This window comes from Prunus avium, chromosome 2, assembly GCF_965620075.1.
Source record: "Prunus avium chromosome 2, drPruAviu1.hap1.1, whole genome shotgun sequence".
Taxonomy (NCBI): Eukaryota; Viridiplantae; Streptophyta; class Magnoliopsida; order Rosales; family Rosaceae; genus Prunus; species Prunus avium.
Window position 1 is genome coordinate 15,865,205 of NC_142285.1, and position 21,342 is coordinate 15,886,546.

Below are 21,342 nucleotides of genomic sequence, written 5' to 3' on the forward strand. Positions count from 1 at the left end.
TTTCACTCAAAACTCACCAAATGACTCCTCCCACCATATTATGATGTTGCCCAAGTTTTGGGCTCGATCCGAAATCGATATGTGTTCGAAATTGGACAATTCAAGTTCAACGGCAGTTCGTTCCCAATTGGAGTGGTTGGTGTATTCCATACTTCTAGTGATTGGATTTCACTCAAAACTCACCAAATGACTCCTCCCACCATAATATGATGTTGCCCAAGTTTTGGGCTCGATCCGAAATCAATAGGTGTTCGAAATTGGATAATTTAAGTTCAATGGCAGTTCGTTCCTAATTGGAGTGGGTGGTGTATTCCATACTTCTAGCGATTGGATTTCACTCAAAACTCCCCAAATGACCCGTCGCACCATATTGTGATGTTGCCCAAGTTTTGGGCTCGATCCGAAATCAATAGGTGTGAGAAATTGGACAATTCAAGTTGAACGGCAGTTCGTTCCTAATTGGAGTGGTTGGTGTATTCCATACTTCTAGCGATTGGATTTCACTCAAAACTCACCAAATGACTCCTCCCACCATATTATGATGTTGCCCAAGTTTGGGGCACGATCTGAAATCAATAGGTGTGAGAAATTGGAGAATTCAAGTTCAACGGCAGTTCGTTCTTAATTGGAGTGGTTGGTGTATTCCATACTTCTAGCGATTGGATTTCACTCAAAACTCGCCAAATGACTCCTCCCACCATAATATGATGTTGCCCAAGTTTTGGGCTCGATCCGAAATCAATAGGTGTTCCAAATTGGACAATTCAAGTTCAACGGCAGTTCGTTCCTAATTGGAGTGGTTGGTGTATTGCATACTTCTAGCGATTGGATTTCACTCAAAACTCACCAAATCACTCCTCCCACCATATTATGATGTTGCCCAAGTTTGGGGCTTGATCCGAAATCAATAGGTGTTCCAAATTGGACAATTCAAGTTCAACGGCAGTTCGTTCCTAATTGGAGTGGTTGGTGTATTACATACTTCTAGCGATTGGATTTCACTCAAAACTCACCAAATGACTCCTCCCACCATATTATGATGTTGCCCAAGTTTTGGGCTCGATCCGTAATCAATAGGTGTTCCAAATTGGACAATTCAAGTTCAACGGCAGTTCGTTCCTAATTGGAGTGGGTTGGTGTATTACATACTTCTAGCGATTGGATTTCACTCAAAACTCGCCAAATGACTCCTCCCACCATAATATGATGTTGCCCAAGTTTTGGGCTCGATCCGAAATCAATAGGTGTTCCATATTGGACAATTCAAGTTCAACGGCAGTTCGTTCCTAATTGGAGTGGTTGGTGTATTACATACTTCTAGCGATTGGATTTCACTCAAAACTCACCAAATGACTCCTCCCACCATATTATGATGTTGCCCAAGTTTTGGGCTCGATCCGTAATCAATAGGTGTTCCAAATTGGACAATTCAAGTTCAACGGCAGTTCGTTCCTAATTGGAGTGGGTTGGTGTATTACATACTTCTAGCGATTGGATTTCACTCAAAACTCGCCAAATGACTCCTCCCACCATAATATGATGTTGCCCAAGTTTTGGGCTCGATCCGAAATCAATAGGTGTTCCATATTGGACAATTCAAGTTCAACGGCAGTTCGTTCCTAATTGGAGTGGTTGGTGTGTTACATACTTCTAGCGATTGGATTTCACTCAAAACTCACCAAATGACTCCTCCCACCATAATATGATGTTGCCCAAGTTTTGGGCTCGATCCGAAATCAATAGGTGTTCGAAATTGGATAATTTAAGTTCAATGGCAGTTCGTTCCTAATTGGAGTGGGTGGTGTATTCCATACTTCTAGCGATTGGATTTCACTCAAAACTCCCCAAATGACCCGTCGCACCATATTGTGATGTTGCCCAAGTTTTGGGCTCGATCCGAAATCAATAGGTGTGAGAAATTGGACAATTCAAGTTGAACGGCAGTTCGTTCCTAATTGGAGTGGTTGGTGTATTCCATACTTCTAGCGATTGGATTTCACTCAAAACTCCCCAAATGACCCGTCGCACCATATTGTGATGTTGCCCAAGTTTTGGGCTCGATCCGAAATCAATAGGTGTTCCAAATTGGACAATTCAAGTTCAACGGCAGTTCGTTCCTAATTGGAGTGGGTTGGTGTATTACATACTTCTAGCGATTGGATTTCACTCAAAACTCGCCAAATGACTCCTCCCACCATAATATGATGTTGCCCAAGTTTTGGGCTCGATCCGAAATCAATAGGTGTTCCATATTGGACAATTCAAGTTCAACGGCAGTTCGTTCCTAATTGGAGTGGTTGGTGTGTTACATACTTCTAGCGATTGGATTTCACTCAAAACTCACCAAATGACTCCTCCCACCATATTATGATGTTGCCCAAGTTTTGGGCTCGATCCGAAATCAATAGGTGTGAGAAATTGGACAATTCAAGTTCAACGGAAGTTCGTTCCTAATTGGAGTGGTTGGTGTTGCTTCGATGCAGCTGCACCAAAATGGATTCAGCTGCATCCTCAACTTGTGATACTCGCAAGTGCACGAGCCGTTTGGTAGTATAGCATATGTAAGTGCGAGGTCGATCCCACGAGGATTGGTGATTGAATAATCCAATTCAGTTTTCCTACACAAAACAGAATAACAAGAAAGAAAATAAATAAAACAAGAAAGAAAGAAAAGAAAATAACTCAAGTAGATAAGTTCCCAAGTTCAATTAGATTAACGGATTGATTCTAGCTAAAGTATGATTAAGCCATGGTGTTTGGTCATAACCTTGTGTTCCTAATTCCCTAATTTGATCATTTGTTGTCTAACCTAAAACTAAGCATTAGGAACCCATTAAGCATAGAAGAACAATTTAAACAACCAAGCATGTATCTAATCCCTGTTGTCGAATGTCCATACATACTCTTCTTATCCATAGTTCAATTCGAATTAAAGCATGGTGTCTACTCTTAATTCAAACCAAGATAGCTAACATGCAAGCCTAAATGGTGATCAATCATTCAAACTAGCATATTAACTTATAAGCATAATGAATAAGAACAAAAACCATAATTGAAACAAAAACCATATTAACTTATAAGCATAATGCTGCCTTTGCTGCCAACCCATGTGGTTGTCTTTTGGTTGCCAACCCATGTGGTTGCCTTTTGGTTGCTGAAAAACGAGTTTTCTGAACCAGTCTTGGTGTAGGAAGGCCAGAGGTTTCAAAACGTATCCAATGGTGCTCAAATTTGGATATGTTATACTAGACACCCATTGGAACAACCTCTATGAAGAAAGTATTCCCATCGGAGCAGTAGAAGTGTGCGTTTTGGGCCTTGCAAGTTGGCAGCCGAACAGAGACTGGAATTGACTTCATTTCATTTCTTTGCTTTACATGCATGCACATGCTTTCTCTATAATAACTCCAGCATGTACCAACTTGCTCCTTTAGAATTTCATAGCTGGAATGCCTCCCCACTTCACTCATTATGTTGGATCCAAAGTCAGTTGCAGCATGGGTGAGGCACATGGCTTAAAGGAGGAGACAAGGCTCAAAGCTGGCAGCTGCAAATCCTCCTGAGCATGGTTCAGTGTTGGACGGGCTAAGGACTCCACATATGTTCAATTGGGCTGGAAGTTGGATATGTTATACTAGACACCCAATTGAACAACTTCTATGAAGAATGTCTCCTCATCCGAATTGTACAGATTGCTGAAATGAGACCTGCAAGGTGACTTACGAAACTGGACTGACAAGAAGTGTGGCCCAACTTTGGTTTTGTCTTTAAGCTCTTGCTCTTATCCCAATCAGCCCTTAACATGCATGGATTGCATCAAATGTGATCTCTTGCTATCTTAACCTACAAAACACACAAATAGAGGTAAGTGACTCAAAATAAAGAGAAACTAAGCAAAATCACTAAGTAAAGAAGGCAAGCAAGTGTATGAAATTATGGACTCAATAACATAACCAAATCATAAGCTAGAAGGGTACAAATGATAAACAATTATGAACCGATCAATGGTGTATTCCATACTTCTAGCGATTGGATTTCACTCAAAACTCAACAAATGACTCCTCCCACCATATTATGATGTTGCCCAAGTTTGGGGCTCGATCCGAAATCAATAGATGTGAGAAATTGGACAATTCAAGTTCAACGGCAGTTCGTTCCTAATTGGAGTGGTTGGTGTATTCCATACTTCTAGCGATTGGATTTCACTGAAAACTCACCAAATGAATCCTCCCACCATATTATGATGTTGCCCAAGTTTTGGGCTCGATCCGAAATCAATAGGTGTGAGAAATTGGACAATTCAAGTTCAACGGCAGATCGTTCCAAATTGGAGTGGTTGGTGTATTCCACACTTCTAGCGATTGGATTTCACTCAAAACTCACCAAATGACTCCTCCCACCATATTATGATGTTGCCCAAGTTTTGGGATCGATCCGAAATCAATAGGTGTTCCAAATTCGAAAATTCAAGTATAACGGCAGTTCGTTCCTAACTGGAGTGGTTGGTGTATTCCATACTTCTAGCGATTGGATTTCACTCAAAACTCACCAAATGACTCCTCCCACCATATTATGACGTTGCCCAAGTTTTGGGCTCGATCCGAAATCAATAGGTGTTCCAAATTGGACAATTCAAGTTCAACGGCAGTTCGTTCCTAATTGGAGTGGTTGGTGTATTCCATACTTCTAGCGATTGGATTTCACTCAAAACTCACCAAATGACTCCTCCCACCATATTATGATGTTGCCCAAGTTTTGGGCTCGATCCGAAATCAATAGGTGTTCCAAATTGGACAATTCAAGTTCAACGGCAGTTCGTTCCTAATTGGAGTGGTTGGTGTATTCCATACTTCTAGCGATTGTATTTCACTCAAAACTCACCAAATGACTCCTCCCACCATATTATGATGTTTCCCAAGTTTTGGGCTCGATCCGAAATCAATTGGTGTTCGAAATTGGACAATTCAAGTTCAACGGCAGTTCGTTCCTAATTGGAGTGGTTGGTGTATTCCATACTTCTACCAATTGGATTTCACTCAAAACTCACCGAATGACTCCTCCCACCATATTATGATGTTGCCCAAGTTTTGGGCTCGATCCGAAATCAACAGGTGTGAGAAATTGGACAATCCAAGTTCAACGGTAGTTCGTTCCTAATTCGAGTGGTTGGTGTATTACATACTTCTAGCGATTGGATTTCACTTAAAACTCACCAAATGACTCCTCCCACCATATTATGCTGTTGCCCAAGTTTGGGGCTCGATCCGAAATCAATAGGTTTGAGAAATTGGACAATTCAAGTTCAACGGCAGTTCGTTCCTAATTTGAGTGGTTGGTGTATTCCATACTTCTAGCGATTGGATTTCACTCAAAACTCACCAAAGGACCCCTCCCACCATATTATGATGTTGTCCAAGTTTTGGGCTCGATTCGAAGTCAATAGGTGTGAGAAATTGGACAGTTCAAGTTCAACGGCAGTTTGTTCCTAATTGGAGTGGTTGGTGTATTCCGTACTTCTATCAATTGGATTTCACTCAAAACTCACCAAATGACTCCTCCCACCATATTATGATGTTGCCCAGGTTTTGGGCTCGATCCGAAATCAATAGGTGTGAGAAATTGGACAATTCAAGTTCAACGGCAGTTTGTTCCTAATTGGAGTGGTTGGTGTATTCCATACTTCTAGCTATTGGATTTCACTCAAAACTCACCAAATGACTCCTCCCACCATATTATGATGTTGCCCAAGTTTTGGGCTCGATCCGAAATCAATAGGTGTTCCAAATTGGACAATTCATGTTCAACGGTAGTTCGTTCCTAATTGGAGTAGTTGGTGTATTCCATACTTCTAATGATTGGATTTCACTCAAAACTCACCAAATGACTCCTCCCACCATATTATGATGTTGCCCAAGTTTTGGGCTCGATCCGAAATCAATAGGTGTTCGAAATTGGACAATTCAAGTTCAACGGCAGTTCGTTCCTAATTGGAGTGGTTGGTGTATTCCGTACTACTAGCAATTGGATGTCACTCAAAACTCACCAAATGACTCCTCCCACGATATTATGATGTTGCCCAAGTTTTGGGCTCGATTCGAAATCAATGGGTGTGGGAAATTGGACAATTCAAGTTCAACGGCAGTTCGTTCCTAATTTGAGTAGTTGGTGTATTCCATACTTCTAATGATTGGATTTCACTCAAAACTCACCAAATGACTCCTCCCACCATATTATGATGTTGCCCAAGTTTTGGGCTCGATCCGAAATCAGTAGGTCTTCCAAATTTGACAATTAGAGTTCAACGGTAGTTCGTTCCTAATTGGAGTGGTTGGTGTATTCCATACTTCTAGCGATTGGATTTCACAAAATTCACCAAATGACTCCTCCCACCATATTATGATGTTGCCCAAGTTTTGGGCTCGATCCGAATTCAATAGGTGTGAAAAATTGGTCAATTCAATTTCAACGACAGTTCGTTCCTAACTGGAGTGGTTGGTGTATTCCATACTTCTAGCGATTGGATTTCACTCAAAACTCACCAAATGACTCCTCCCACCGTATTATGATGTTGCCCAAGTTTTGGGCTCGATCCGAAATCAATAGGTGTTCGAAATTAAACAATTCAAGTTCAACGGCAGTTCGTTCCTAATTGGAGTGGTTGGTGTATTCCATACTTCAAGCGATTGGATTTCACTCAAAACTCACCAAAGGACTCCTCCCACCATATTATGATGTTGCCCAAGTTTTGGGCTCGATTCGAAATCAATGGGTGTGGGAAATTGGACAATTCAAGTTCAACGGCAGTTCGTTCCTAATTGGAGTGGTTCGTGTATTCCATACTTCTATCTATTGGATTTCACTCAAAATTCACCAAATGACTCCACCCACCATATTATGATGTTGCCCAAGTTATGGGCTCGATCCGAAATCAATAGGTGTGAGAAATTGGACAATTCAAGTTCAACGGCAATTCATTCCTAATTGGAGTGGTTGGTGGATTCCATACTTCTAGCGATTGGATTTCACTCAAAACTCACCAAATGACTCCTCCCGCCATATTATGATGTCCAAGTTTGGGGCTCGATCCGAAATCAATAGGTGTGACAAATTGGACAACTCAAGTTCAACGGCAGTTCGTTCCTAATTGGAGTGGTTGGTGGCAATTGGATTTCACTCAAAACTCACCAAATGACTCCTCCCACCATATTATGATGTTGCCCAAGTTTTGGGCTCGATCCGAAATCAATAGGTGTTCGAAATTGGACAATTCAAGTTCAACGGCAGTTCGTTCCTAATTGGAGTGGTTGGTGTATTCCATACTTCTAGCGATTGGATGTCACTCAAAACTCACCAAATGACTCCTCCCACCGTATTATCATGTTGCCGAAGTTTGGGTCTCGATCCGAAATCAATAGGTGTGAGAAATTGGACAATTCTAGTTCAACGGCAGTTCGTTCCTAATTGGAGTGGTTGGTGTATTCGATACTTCTAGCGATTGGATTTCACTCAAAACTCACCAAATGACTCCTCCCACCATATTATGATGTTGCACAAGTTTGGGGTTCGATCCGAAATCAGTAGGTGTGACAAAATGGACAATTCAAGTTGAACGGCAGTTCGTTCCTAATGGGAGTGGTTGGTGCATTCCATACTTCTAGCGATTGGATTTCACTCAACACTCCCCAAATGACTCCTCCCACCATATTATGATGTTGCCGAAGTTTGGGGCTCGATCCGAAATCAATAGGTGTGAGAAATTGGACAATTCAAGTTCAACGGCAGTTCGTTCCTACTTGGACTGGTTGGTGTATTCCATACCTCTAGCGATTGGATTTCACTCAAAACTCACCAAATGACTCCACCCACCATATTATGATGTTGGCCAAGTTTTGGGCTCGATCCGAAATTAATAGGTGTGAGAAATTGGACAATTGAAGTTCAACGGCAGTTCGTTCCTAATTGGAGTGGTTGGTGTATTCCATACTTCTAGCGATTGGATTTCACTCAAAACTCACCCAATGAGTCCTCCCACCATATTATGATGTTGCCAAAGTTTTGGGCTCGTTCCGAAATCAATAGGTGTATGAAATTGGACAATTCAAGTTCAACGGCAGTGCGTTCCTAATTGGAGTGGTTGGTGTATTCCATACTTCTAGCGATTGGATTTCACTCAAAACTCCCCAAATGACTCCTCCCACCATATTATGATGTTGCCCAAGTTTTGGGCTCGATCCGAAATCAATTGGTGTGAGAAATTGGACAATTCAAGTTCAACGGCAGTTTGTTCGTAATTGGAGTGGTTGGTGTATTCCATACTTCTAGCGATTGGATTTCACTCAAAACTCACCAAATGACTCCTCCCACCATATTATGATGTTGCCCAAGTTTTGGGCTCGATCTGAAATCAATAGGTGTGTGAAATTGGACATTTCATGTTCAACGACAGTTCTTTCCTAATTGGAGTGGTTGGTGTATTCCATAGTTCTATCGATTGGATTTCACTCAAAACTACCCAAATGACTCCTCCCACAATATTATGTTGTTGCCCAAGTTTTGGGCTCGATCCGAATTGAATAGGTGTGAGAAATTGGTCAATTCAAGTTCAACGGCAGTTCGTTCCTAATTGGAGTGGTTGGTGTATTCCATACTTCTAGCGATTGGATTTCACTCAAAACTCACCAAATGACTCCCACCATATTATGCTGTTGCCCAAGTTTTGGGCTCGATACGAAATCAATAGGTGTTCCAAATTGGAAAATTCAAGTATAACGGCAGTTCGTTCCTAACTGGAGTGGTTGGTGTATTCCGTACTTCTAGCGATTGGATTTCACTCAAAACTCACCAAATGACTCCTCCCACCATATTATGATGTTGCCCAAGTTTTGGGCTCGATCCAAAATCAACAGGTGTGAGAAATTGGTCAATTCAATTTCAACGACAGTTCTTTCCTAATTGGAGTGGTTGGTGTATTCCATAGTTCTATCGATTGGATTTCACTCAAAACTACCCAAATGACTCCTCCCACAATATTATGTTGTTGCCCAAGTTTTGGGCTCGATCCGAATTGCATAGGTGTGAGAAATTGGTCAATTCAATTTCAACGACAGTTCTTTCCTAATTGGAGTGGTGGGTGTATTCCATACTTCTAGCGATTGGATTTCACTCAAAACTCACCAAATGACTCCTCCCACCATATTATGATGTTGCCCAAGTTTGGGGCTCGATCCGAAATCAATAGGTGTGAGAAATTGGACAATTCAAGTTCAACGGCAGTTCGTTCCTAATTGGAGTGGTTGGTGTATTCCATACTTCTAGCGATTGGATTTCACTCAAAATATACCGAATGACTCCTCCCACCATATAATGATGTTGCCCAAGTTTTGGGTTCGATCTGAAATCAATAGGTGTTCCAAATTGGACAATTCAAGTTCAACGGCAGTTCGTTCCTAATTGGAGTGGTTGGTGTATTCCATACTTCTAGCGATTGGATTTCACTCAAAATTCACCAAATGACTCCTCCCACCATATTATGATGTTGCCCAAGTTTTGGGCTCGATCCGAATTCAATAGGTGTGAAAAATTGGTCAATTCAATTTCAACGACAGTTCGTTCCTAACTGGAGTGGTTGGTGTATTCCATACTTCTAGCGATTGGATTTCACTCAAAACTCACCAAATGACTCCTCCCACCATATTATGATGTTGCCCAAGTTTTGGGCTCGATCCGAATTCAATAGGTGTGAAAAATTGGTCAATTCAATTTCAACGACAGTTTTCTTTCCTAACTGGAGTGGTTGGTGTATTCCATACTTCTAGCGATTGGATTTCACTCAAAACTCACCAAATGACTCCTCCCACCATATTATGATGTTGCCCAAGTTTTGGGCTCGATCTGAAATCAATAGGTGTGAGAAATTGGACATTTCATGTTCAACGGCAGTTCGTTCCTAATTGGAGTGGTTGGTGTATTCCATACTTCTAGCGATTGGATTTCACTCAAAACTCACCAAATGACTCCCACCATATTATGCTGTTGCCCAAGTTTTGGGCTCGATCCGAAATCAATAGGTGTTCCAAATTGGAAAATTCAAGTATAACGGCAGTTCGTTCCTAACTGGAGTGGTTGGTGTATTCCGTACTTCTAGCGATTGGATTTCACTCAAAACTCACCAAATGACTCCTCCCACCATATTATGATGTTGCCCAAGTTTTGGGCTCGATCTGAAATCAATAGGTGTGAGCAATTGGACATTTCATGTTCAACGGCAGTTCGTTCCTAATTGGAGTGGTTGGTGTATTCCATACTTCTTGCGATTGGATTTCACTCAAAACTCACCAAATGACTCCCACCATATTATGCTGTTGCCCAAGTTTTGGGCTCGATCCGAAATCAATAGGTGTTCCAAATTGGAAAATTCAAGTATAACGGCAGTTCGTTCCTAACTGGAGTGGTTGGTGTATTCCGTACTTCTAGCGATTGGATTTCACTCAAAACTCACCAAATGACTCCTCCCACCATATTATGATGTTGCCCAAGTTTTGGGCTCGATCCAAAATCAACAGGTGTGAGAAATTGGTCAATTCAATTTCAACGACAGTTCTTTCCTAATTGGAGTGGTTGGTGTATTCCATAGTTCTATCGATTGGATTTCACTCAAAACTCCCCAAATGACTCCTCCCACCATATTATGTTGTTGCCCAAGTTTTGGGCTCGATCCGAATTGAATAGGTGTGAGAAATTGGTCAATTCAATTTCAACGACAGTTCTTTCCTAATTGGAGTGGTGGGTGTATTCCATACTTCTAGCGATTGGATTTCACTCAAAACTCACCAAATGACTCCTCCCACCATATTATGATGTTGCCCAAGTTTGGGGCTCGATCCGAAATCAATAGGTGTGAGAAATTGGACAATTCAAGTTCAACGGCAGTTCGTTCCTAATTGGAGTGGTTGGTGTATTCCATACTTCTAGCGATTGGATTTCACTCAAAATTCACCAAATGACTCCTCCCACCATATAATGATGTTGCCCAAGTTTTGGGTTCGATCTGAAATCAATAGGTGTTCCAAATTGGACAATTCAAGTTCAACGGCAGTTCGTTCCTAATTGGAGTGGTTGGTGTATTCCATACTTCTAGCGATTGGATTTCACTCAAAATTCACCAAATGACTCCTCCCACCATATTATGATGTTGCCCAAGTTTTGGGCTCGATCCGAATTCAATAGGTGTGAAAAATTGGTCAATTCAATTTCAACGACAGTTCGTTCCTAACTGGAGTGGTTGGTGTATTCCATACTTCTAGCGATTGGATTTCACTCAAAACTCACCAAAAGACTCCTCCCACCATATTATGATGTTGCCCAAGTTTTGGGCTCGATCCGAATTTAATAGGTGTGAAAAATTGGTCAATTCAATTTCAACGACAGTTTTCTTTCCTAACTGGAGTGGTTGGTGTATTCCATACTTCTGGCGATTGGATTTCACTCAAAACTCACCAAATGACTCCTCCCACCATATTATGATGTTGCCCAAGTTTTGGGCTCGATTCGAAATCAATGGGTGTGGGAAATTGGACAATTCAAGTTCAACGGCAGTTCGTTCCTAATTGGAGTGGTTCGTGTATTCCATACTTCTATCTATTGGATTTCACTCAAAATTCACCAAATGACTCCACCCACCATATTATGATGTTGCCCAAGTTTTGGGCTCGATCCGAAATCAATAGGTGTGAGAAATTGGACAATTCAAGTTCAACGGCAGTTCATTCCTAACTGGAGTGGTTGGTGGATTCCATACTTCTAGCGATTGGATTTCACTCAAAACTCACCAAATGACTCCTCCCGCCATATTTTGATGTCCAAGTTTGGGGCTCGATCCGAAATCAATAGGTGTGAGAAATTGGACAATTCAAGTTCAACGGCAGTTCGTTCCTAATTGGAGTGGTTGGTGGCGATTGGATTTCACTCAAAACTCACCAAATGACTCCTCCCACCATATTATGATGTTGCCCAAGTTTTGGGCTCGATCCGAAATCAATAGGTGTTCGAAATTGGACAATTCAAGTTCAACAGCAGTTCGTTCCTAATTGTAGTGGTTGGTGTATTCCATACTTCTAGCGATTGGATGTCACTCAAAACTCACCAAATGACTCCTCCCACCGTATTATGATGTTGCCGAAGTTTGGGGCTCGATCCGAAATCAATAGGTGTGAGAAATTGGACAATTCAAGTTCAACGGCAGTTCGTTCCTACTTGGACTGGTTGGTGTATTCCATACCTCTAGCGATTGGATTTCACTCAAAACTCACCAAATGACTCCACCCACCATATTATGATGTTGGCCAAGTTTTGGGCTCGATCCGAAATCAATAGGTGTGAGAAATTGGACAATTCAAGTTCAATGTCAGTTCGTTCCTAATTGGAGTGGTTGGTGTATTCCATACTTCTAGCGATTGGATATCACCCAAAACTCACCCAATGAGTCCTCCCACCATATTATGATGTTGCCAAAGTTTTGGGCTTGTTCCGAAATCAATAGGTGTATGAAATTGGACAATTCAAGTTCAACGGCAGTTCGTTCCTAATTGGAGTGGTTGGTGGCGATTGGATTTCACTCAAAACTCACCAAATGACTCCTCCCACCATATTATGATGTTGCCCAAGTTTTGGGTTCGATCCGAAATCAATTGGTGTGAGAAATTGGACAATTCAAGTTCAACGGCAGTTCATTCGTAATTGGAGTGGTTGGTGTATTCCATACTTCTAGCGATTGGATTTCACTCAAAACTCACCAAATGACTCCTCCCACCATATTATGATGTTGCCCAAGTTTTGGGCTCGATCTGAAATCAATAGGTGTGAGAAATTGGACATTTCATGTTCAACGGCAGTTCGTTCCTAATTGGAGTGGTTGGTGTATTCCATACTTCTAGCGATTGGATTTCACTCAAAACTCACCAAATGACTACCACCATATTATGCTGTTGCCCAAGTTTTGGGCTCGATCCGAAATCAATAGGTGTGAGAAATTGGACAATTCAAGTTCAACGGCAGTTCGTTCCTAATTGGAGTGGTTGGTGTATTCCATACTTCTAGCGATTGGATTTCACTCAAAACTCACCAAATGACTCCTCCCACCATATTATGATGTTGCCCAAGTTTTGGGCTCGATCCGAAATCAATAGGTGTTCCAAATTGAACAATTCAAGTTCAACGGCAGTTCGTTCCTAATTGGAGTGGTTGGTGTATTCCATACTTCTAGCGATTGGATTTCACTCAAAACTCACCAAATGACTCCTCCCACCATATTATGATGTTGCCCAAGTTTTGGGCTCGATCCGAAATCAATAGGTGTTCCAAATTGGACAATTCAAGTTCAACGGCAGTGCGTTCCAAATTGGAGTGGTTGGTGTATTCCATACTTCTAGCGATTGGATTTCACTCAAAATTCACCAAATGACTCCTCCCACCATATTATGATGTTGCCCAAGTTTGGGGCTCGATCCGAAATCAATAGGTGTGGGAAATTGGACAATTCAAGTTCAACGGCAGTTCGTTCCTAATTGGAGTGGTTGGTGTATTCCATACTTCTAGCGATTGGATTTCACTCAAAACTCACCAAATGACTCCTCCCACCACATTATGATGTTGCCCAAGTTTGGGGCCCGATCCGAAATCAAGAGGTGTGAGAAATTGGACAATTCAAGTTCAACGGCAGTTCGTTCCTAATTGGAGTGGTTGGTGTATAGCATACTTCTAGCGATTGGATTTCACACAAAACTCACCAAATGACTCCCCCCACCATATTATGATGTTGTCAAAGTTTTGGGCTCGATTCGAAATCAATAGGTGTTCCAAATTGGACAATTCAAGTTCAACGGCAGTTCGTTCCTAACTGGAGTGGTTGGTGTATTCCATACTTCTAGCGATGGGATTTCACTCAAAAGTCACCAAATGACTCCCCCCACCATATAACGATGTTGCCCAAGTTTTGGGCTCGATCTGAAATCAATAGGTGTTCCAAATTGGACAATTCAAGTTCAACGGCAGTTCGTTCCTAATTGGAGTGGTTGGTGTATTCCATACTTCTAGCGATTCGATTTCACTCAAAATTCACCAAATGACTCCTCCCACCATATTATAATGTTGCCCAAGTTTTGGGCTCGATCCGAATTCAATAGGAGTGAAAAATTGGTCAATTCAATTTCAACGACAGTTCGTTCCTAACTGGAGTAGTTGGTGTTTTCCATACTTCTAGCGATTGGATTTCACTCAAAACTCACCAAATGACTCCTCCCACCATATTATGATGTTGCCCAAGTTTTGGGCTCGATCCGAAATCAATAGGTGTTCGAAATTAAACAATTCAAGTTCAACGGCAGTTCGTTCCTAATTGGAGTGGTTGGTGTATTCCGTACTTCTAGCGATTAGATGTCACTCAAAACTCACCAAATGACTCCTCCCACGATATTATGATGTTGCCCAAGTTTTGGGCTCGATCCGAAATCAATTGGTGTGAGAAATTGGACAATTCAAGTTCAACGGCAGTTCGTTCCTAATTGGAGTAGTTGGTGTATTCCATACTTCTAGCGATTGGATTTCACTCAAAACTCACCAAATGACTACTCCCACCATATTATGATGTTGCCCAAGTTTTGGGCTCGATCCGAAATCAATAGGTGTTCGAAATTAAACAATTCAAGTTCAACGGCAGTTCGTTCCTAATTGGAGTGGTTGATGTATTCCATACTTCAAGCGATTGGATTTCACTCAAAACTCACCAAAGGACTCCTCCCACCATATTATGATGTTGCCCAAGTTTTGGGCTCGATTCGAAATCAGTGGGTGTGGGAAATTGGACAATTCAAGTTCAACGGCAGTTCGTTCCTAACTGGAGTGGTTGGTGTATTCCATACTTCTAGCGATGGGATTTCACTCAAAAGTCACCAAATGACTCCCCCCACCATATAACGATGTTGCCCAAGTTTTGGGCTCGATCTGAAATCAATAGGTGTTCCAAATTGGACAATTCAAGTTCAACGGCAGTTCGTTCCTAATTGGAGTGGTTGGTGTATTCCATACTTCGAGCGATTCGATTTCACTCAAAATTCACCAAATGACTCCTCCCACCATATTATAATGTTGCCCAAGTTTTGGGCTCGATCCGAATTCAATAGGAGTGAAAAATTGGTCAATTCAATTTCAACGACAGTTCGTTCCTAACTGGAGTGGTTGGTGTTTTCCATACTTCTAGCGATTGGATTTCACTCAAAACTCACCAAATGACTCCTCCCACCATATTATGATGTTGCCCAAGTTTTGGGCTCGATCCGAAATCAATAGGTGTTCGAAATTAAACAATTCAAGTTCAACGGCAGTTCGTTCCTAATTGGAGTGGTTGGTGTATTCCGTACTTCTAGCGATTGGATGTCACTCAAAACTCACCAAATGACTCCTCCCACGATATTATGATGTTGCCCAAGTTTTGGGCTCGATCCGAAATCAATTGGTGTGAGAAATTGGACAATTCAAGTTCAACGGCAGTTCGTTCCTAATTGGAGTAGTTGGTGTATTCCATACTTCTAGCGATTGGATTTCACTCAAAACTCACCAAATGACTACTCCCACCATATTATGATGTTGCCCAAGTTTTGGGCTCGATCCGAAATCAATAGGTGTTCGAAATTAAACAATTCAAGTTCAACGGCAGTTCGTTCCTAATTGGAGTGGTTGATGTATTCCATACTTCAAGCGATTGGATTTCACTCAAAACTCACCAAAGGACTCCTCCCACCATATTATGATGTTGCCCAAGTTTTGGGCTCGATTCGAAATCAGTGGGTGTGGGAAATTGGACAATTCAAGTTCAACGGCAGTTCGTTCCTAATTGGAGTGGTTCGTGTATTCCATACTTCTATCTATTGGATTTCACTCAAAATTCACCAAATGACTCCACCCACCATATTATGATGTTGCCCAAGTTTTGGGCTCGATCCGAAATCAATAGGTGTGAGAAATTGGACAATTCAAGTTCAACGGCAGTTCGTTCCTAATTGGAGTGGTTGGTGTATTCCATACTTCTAGCGATTGGATTTCACTCAAAACTCACCAAATGACTCCTCCCACCATATTATGATGTTGCCCAAGTTTTGGGCTCGATCCGAAATCAATAGGTGTTCCAAATTGAACAATTCAAGTTCAACGGCAGTTCGTTCCTAATTGGAGTGGTTGGTGTATTCCATACTTCTAGCGATTGGATTTCACTCAAAACTCACCAAATGACTCCTCCCACCATATTATGATGTTGCCCAAGTTTTGGGCTCGATCCGAAATCAATAGGTGTTCCAAATTGGACAATTCAAGTTCAACGGCAGTGCGTTCCAAATTGGAGTGGTTGGTGTATTCCATACTTCTAGCGATTGGATTTCACTCAAAACTCACCAAATGACTCCTCCCACCATATTATGATGTTGCCCAAGTTTTGGGCTCGATCCGAATTCAATAGGTGTGAAAAAATGGTCAATTCAATTTCAACGACAGTTCGTTCCTAATTGGAGTGGTTGGTGAATTCCATACTTCAAGCGGTTGGATTTCACTCAAAACTCACCAAATGACTCCTCCCACCATATTATGATGTTGCCCAACTTTTGGGATCGATCTGAAATCAATAGGTGTGAGAAATTGGTCAATTCAATTTCAACGACAGTTCGTTCGTAATTGGAGTGGTTGGTGTATTCCAAACTTCTAGCGATTGGATTTCACTCAAAACTCACCAAATGACTCCCACCACATTATGCTGTTGCCCAAGTTTTGGGCTCGATCCGAAATCAATAGGTGTTCCAAATTGGAAAATTCAAGTATAACGGCAGTTCGTTCCTAACTGGAGTGGTTGGTGTATTCCATACTTCTAGCGATTGGATTTCACTCAAAACTCACCAAATGACTCCTCCCACCATATTATGATGTTGCCCAAGTTTTGGGTTCGATCCGAAATCAATAGTATTTCCAAGTTGGACAATTCAAGTTCGACGGCAGTTCGTTCCTGATTGGAGTGGTTGGTGTATTCCATACTTCTAGCGATTGGATTTCACTCAAAACTAACCAAATAACTCCTCCCACCATATTATGATGTTGCCCAACTTTTGGGCTCGATCCAAAATCAATAGGTGTGAGAAATTGGTCAATTCAATTTCAACGACAGTACTTTCCAAATTGGAGTGGTTGGTGTATTCCATACTTCTAGCGATTGGATTTCACTCAAAACTCACCAAATGACTCCTCCAACCATATTATGATGTTGCCCAAGTTTTGGGCACGATCTAAAATCAATAGGTGTGAGAAATTGGTCAATTCAATTTCAAGGACAGTTCTTTCCTAATTGGAATGGTGGGTGTATTCCATACTTCTAGGGATTGGATTTCACTCAAAACTCACCAAATGACTCCTCCTACCATATTATGATGTTGCCCAAGTTTTGGGCACGATCTAAAATCAATAGGTGTGAGAAATTGGTCAATTCAATTTCAAGGACAGTTCTTTCCTAATTGGAATGGTGGGTGTATTCCATACTTCTAGGGATTGGATTTCACTCAAAACTCACCAAATGACTCCTCCTACCATATTATGATGTTGCCCAAGTTTTGGGCTCGATCCGAAATCAATAGGTGTGAGAAATTGGACAATTCAAGTTCAACGGCAGTTCGTTCCTAATTGGAGTGGTTGGTGTGTTCCATACTTCTAGCGTTTGGATTTCACTCAAAACTCAACAAATGACTCCTCCCACCATAATATGATGTTGCCCAAGTTTTGGGCTCGATTCGAAATCAATAGGTATTCCAAATTGGACAATTCAAGTTCAATGGTAGTTCGTTCCTAATTGGAGTGGTTGGTGTATTCCATACTTCTAGCGATTGGATTTCACTCAAAACTCACCAAATGACTCCTCCCACCATATTATGATGTTGCCCTAGTTTGGGGCTCGATCCGAAATCAATAGGTGTGAGAAATTGGACCATTCAAGTTCAACAGCAGTTCGTTCCTAATTGGTGTGGTTGGTGTATTCCATACTTCTAGCGATTGGATTTCACTCAAAACTCACCAAATGACTCCTCCCACCATATTATGATGTTGCACAAGTTTGGGGCACGATCCGAAATCAATAGGTGTCCCAAATTGGACAATTCAAGTTCAACGGCAGTTCGTTCCTAATTGGAGTGGTTGGTGTATTCCATACTTCTAGCGATTGGATTTCACTCAAAACTAACCAAATAACTCCACCCACCATATTATGATGTTGCCCAAGTTTTTGGCTCGATCCGAATTCAATAGGTGTGAGAAATTGGTCAATTCAATTTCAATGACAGTTCTTTCCTAATTGGAGTGGTTGGTGTATTCCATACTTCTAGCTATTGGATTTCACTCAAAACTCACCAAATGACTCCTCCCACCATATTATGATGTCGCCCAACTTTTGGGATCGATCCGAAATCAATAGGTGTGAGAAATTGGTCAATTCAATTTCAACGACAGTTCGTTTGAAATTGGAGTGGCTGGTGTATTCCATACTTCTAGCGATTGGATTTCACTCAAAACTCCCCAAATGACTCCTCCCACCGTATTATGATGTTGCCCAGGTTTTGGGCTCGATCCGAAATCAATAGGTGTGAGAAATTGGTCTATTCAAGTTCAACGGCAGTTCTTTCCTAATTGGAGTGGTTGGTGTATTCCATACTTCTAGCGATTGGATTTCACTCAAAACTCACCAAATGACTCCTCCCACCATATTATGATGTTGCCCAAGTTTTGGGATCGATCCGAAATCAATAGGTGTGAGAAATTGGTCAATTCAATTTCAACGACAGTTCGTTCGTAATTGGAGTGGTTGGTGTATTCCATGCTTCTAGCGATTGGATTTCACTAAAAACTCCCCAAATGACTCCTCCCAACATATTATGATGTTGCCCAAGTTTTGGGCTCGATCCGAAATCAATAGGTGTGAGAAATTGGACAATTCAACGACAGTTCGTTCGTAATTGGAGTGGTTGTTGTATTCCATACTTCTAGCGATTGGATTTCACTAAAAACTCCCCAAATGACTCCTCCCAACATATTATGATGTTGCCCAAGTTTTGGGCTCGATCCGAAATCAATAGGTGTGAGAAATTGGACAATTCAACGACAGTTCGTTCGTAATTGGAGTGGTTGGTGTATTCCATACTTCTACCGATTGGATTTCACTCAAAACTCCCCAAATGACTCCTCCCAACATATTATGATGTTGCCCAAGTTTTGGGCTCTATCCGAAATCAATAGGTGTGAGAAATTGGACAATTCAATGTCAACGGCAGTTCGTTTCTAATTGGAGTGGTTGGTGTATTCCATACTTCTAGCGATTGGATTTCACTCAAAACTCACCAAATGACTCCTCCCACCATATTATGATGTTGCCCAAGTTTTGGGCTCGATCCGAATTCAATAGGTGAGAGAAATTGGTCAATTCAATTTCAGCGACAGTTCTTTCCTAATTGGAGTGGTTGGTGTATTCCATACTTCTAGCGATTGGATTTCACTCAAAACGCACCAAATGACTCCTCCCACCATATTATGATGTTGCCCAAGTTTTGGGCTCGATCCGTAATCAATAGGTGTGAGAAATTGGACAATTCAATGTCAACGGCAGTTCGTTCCTAATTGGAGGGGTTGGTGTATTCCATACTTCTAGCGATTGGATTTCACTCAAAACTCACCAAATGACTCCTCCCACCATATTATGATGTTGCCCAAGTTTTGGGCTCGATCCGAATTCAATAGGTGTGAGAAATTGGTCAATTCAATTTCAACGACAGTTCTTTCCTAATTGGAGTGGTTGGTGTATTCCATACTTCTAGCGATTGGATTTCACTCAAAACTCACCAAATGACTCCTCCCACCATATTATGATGTTGCCCAACTTTTGGGATCGATCCGTAATCAATAGGTGTGAGAAATTGGTCAATTCAATTTCAACGACAGTTCGTTCGTAATTGGAGGGGTTGGTGTATTCCATACTTCTAGCGATTGGATTTCACTCAAAACTCACCAAATGACTCCCACCATATTATGCTGTTGCCCAAGTTTTGGGCTCGATCCGAAATCAATAGGTGTTCCAAATTGGAAAATTCAAGTATAACGGCAGTTCATTCCTAACTGGAGTGGTTGGTGTATTCCGTACTTCTAGCGATTGGATTTCACTCAAAACTCAACAAATGACTCCTCCCACCATATTATGATGTTGCCCAAGTTTTGGGCTCGATCCGAATTCAATAGGTGTGAGAAATTGGTCAATTCAATTTCAACGACACTTCTTTACTAATTGGAGTGGTTGGTGTATTCCATACTTCTAGCGATTGGATTTCACTAAAAACTCCCCAAATGACTCCTCCCAACATATTATGATGTTGCCCAAGTTTTGGGCTCGATCCGAAATCAATAGGTGTGAGAAATTGGACAATTCAACGACAGTTCGTTCGTAATTGGAGTGGTTGGTGTATTCCATACTTCTACCGATTGGATTTCACTCAAAACTCCCCAAATGACTCCTCCCAACATATTATGATGTTGCCCAAGTTTTGGGCTCTATCCGAAATCAATAGGTGTGAGAAATTGGACAATTCAATGTCAACGGCAGTTCGTTTCTAATTGGAGTGGTTGGTGTATTCCATACTTCTAGCGATTGGATTTCACTCAAAACTCACCAAATGACTCCTCCCACCATATTATGATGTTGCCCAAGTTTTGGGCTCGATCCGAATTCAATAGGTGAGAGAAATTGGTCAATTCAATTTCAGCGACAGTTCTTTCCTAATTGGAGTGGTTGGTGTATTCCATACTTCTAGCGATTGGATTTCACTCAAAACGCACCAAATGACTCCTCCCACCATATTATGATGTTGCCCAAGTTTTGGGCTCGATCCGTAATCAATAGGTGTGAGAAATTGGACAATTCGATGTCAACGGCAGTTCGTTCCTAATTGGAGGGGTTGGTGTATTCCATACTTCTAGCGATTGGATTTCACTCAAAACTCACCAAATGACTCCTCCCACCATATTATGATGTTGCCCAAGTTTTGGGCTCGATCCGAATTCAATAGGTGTGAGAAATTGGTCAATTCAATTTCAACGACAGTTCTTTCCTAATTGGAGTGGTTGGTGTATTCCATACTTCTAGCGATTGGATTTCACTCAAAACTCACCAAATGACTCCTCCCACCATATTATGATGTTGCCCAACTTTTGGGATCGATCCGTAATCAATAGGTGTGAGAAATTGGTCAATTCAATTTCAACGACAGTTCGTTCGTAATT